Source organism: Podarcis filfolensis (genome assembly GCF_964270895.1).
Source record: "Podarcis filfolensis genome assembly, chromosome: 2".
NCBI lineage: Eukaryota > Metazoa > Chordata > Lepidosauria > Squamata > Lacertidae > Podarcis > Podarcis filfolensis.
In genome coordinates, this window is record NC_139605.1 from 635451 (window position 1) to 638237 (window position 2787).

The window sequence follows — 2787 nt, forward strand, 5'->3', positions numbered from 1 at the left end:
TTAGGATATTTCCGTTCCACCTTAAAAGGGAGCAGGCTGTGAGTCACAGAGTCTGCGTATTTCCTGTTTCACAGGATGTTTCTGTTGTGTCTTTGCTTTCGTTTCTGTTGTTGCCTGAGCATACCGAAACAGGCAGTCATGTTTTTTTCTTTGTTCTGATCAACGCTGAATAAACTTGGAAAAATGCTCTCCTGCTGTGCATCTTTCGCTGTGTGAATTCTGCTGATAGAGTGTGCACCAGCCTAAGAATGTGGCAATCTATTTCTGAGGCTTCGTGTCGCTAATTGCTGATACTGCCTGTCTACAGGAGGTCGATGGATTGTCCGGCAGCCGGCTTGGGGGCTCAGATGGACTTTGCCTCCCTGGCAGTATCCCAACAGAGAGATCCTTCCTTCCCTGCGTTCCTTGCAGGTCCCTCCCATCTCCAACTCTCCTTTTCCTGTGTGTGTCCTCCAAAATTCAAAATAAAGGAATCTTAATACAAAAAATACAAAAAGAGATGAAAAGGAAACTCCCATATCTGTCTGAAAATCATCCGTAGCAACCATTATTCAGAATATGCACTCCAGAATAAACCCAGCTGTATCTGGTATCCAGCCTTTTTCCTCCCCTTCAGCAAGATGACACTTTCCCTTCATTTCCCTTCCCAGCCCAGCCTTCAAATCTTATCCACTCAGACAGTTCAATATGACTCTTATAATGATCGTCTAATAATCCAAATTGGTATTTCTCCAGTTTCTAGGTCCAGTTTCTGTAAAGCCTTATTAAAACTGTTCCAACAAATCTCAGCCGAGTCACAATCCAAAATTACAGTCTCTTTGAATGTTCATCCAATCCTGCTTCTTCTTCTTTCTTCTTTTCCTAATCTTTGGACATGTTATGACAACACGTCTGGATGAAATAAAGAATAACCGGAGAACCAAACATACGGTTGAGACAAATGACTGTTCTTAAAGAAGACATGTGGAAAGAAACATACTGTTCATAAGGACAGTGACAATATGGTGGAAACTAGACTGTTTGAAACATGCTATTCATATCTATTTGAGGAATCAAACATGGCGGAAACCAGACTGTTTTCCACTATTCATGTCTATTTGAGGAATAAGCGTGACGACAGCTGTCACTTAGTCCAACCCCCTTCAATACAAGACAATGGAGCCGTATGGGACCTGGGCCTGTATAAGAACCTGCAAGGCCTTTGCATGCTGTCCTACCTGCCGTCCGACGACCCATGGAAGAGACTGGCCATCTTTTAGTGGGTCCAGCCATCTGGCAGGTATGAAAGGAATGTATGAGTGATGAATGATTGAGTCCTTTTTGCTTATTACTTGATAATCAAGAAAGGGTTGTAATCTGAAGAGAATTGTGTCATTTTGTCTTTCTTGAAAATGCTCTGATAAAGGTAAAAAGGAACCTAACTCTCTTTTTGTGACACAGCCAGCCGTCACGTGGCCTCCCTGGGGCGGAGAAGGGCTCAAGGGTCGGTGTCCTGGAGGTTTGGGCTCGCGCTGACCTCTCCCCAGCTCTCAGCCTCCACCCCCACTGCCCCTGCCCTGCTTCTCCTTTCCCACCAGAGCAACTGGTGGCGGCGGAAGGATCGTGGTGGCCTTGTTTGCCCAAAGCTGCTGCTTTCTTTCAGGGGCTGGGAGTGGGCGCAATAATAATAATAATAATAATAATAATAATAATAATAATAATAATTATTATTATTATTATTATTATTATTATAAATATATAAATATTTATTATTTATACCCCGCCCATCTGGCTGAGTTTCCCCAGCCACTCTGGGCAGCTCCTTCAGATGTCTTTTAAACAGCGCTGCCTTCAGATGTCTTTTAAAGATAGGATAGCTGCTTATTTCCTTCACATCTGAAGGGAGGGTGTTCCACAGGGTGGGCGCCGCCACCGAGAAGGCCCTCTGCCTGGTTCCCTGTAGCCTCACTTCTCGCAATGAGGGAACCGCCAGAAGGCCCTCGGCGCTGGATCTCAGTGTCCGGGCTGAACGATGGGGGTGGAGACGCTCCTTCAGGTCTACTGAACTGAGGCCGTTTAGGGCTTTTAAGGTCAGCACCAACACTTTGAATTGTGCTCGGAAACGTTGAGCATTTTGTCACCCCCCTCATGATGACACCCGGGGTGGCTCACCCCCACCGCTTCCCTTGCTACGCCACTGTCTCCCGCTGGTTGTCCTGATTGTCGGAACTGTGGGACAGAAGGCCAGCTGGCTTGGGTCTCCCTTCTCAGCCTTGCCGCTGTGGAGATCCATCAGTCATCCTCTGACATGCATCCACGCATCATGCTGCTGTGCTTGCATGAGCACACGTTACTCAGCAGAGTAAACACACAACAGATCTGGTTCGAGGCGTGGATAATAGACTACGTTTATTGTACATAAATCAGGACAAAGAAAACATGGCTTCTCTCCTTGCCAAGAGAAAAACAAAAGCAATACAGAGCGGATGTTCCGCTCACAGGACTCCAGCAATCTGTGCTCAAATGTAAACAGACACGTGACATGTAAACAGTCCCACATATCTGCAGCAAGGGTGGAATGGAATTCCCAACGCCGATTCCACCAGGCGTACGTTAAGCCCCCTATATCAATGGCATCCTAGAGCATGATATGAGTGGCTACTGGATCAGAGCTGTGCCTCTTTTATTCATGCTCAAGGGCTTGTTCAAATTAATGAGGGGACGATGGTGTAATTATTCAGCAATCAACATGGTCCATTCTCATCTGTAAGTGAAGTCACATTCGAAACAATGAATAAGAAGTCAAAG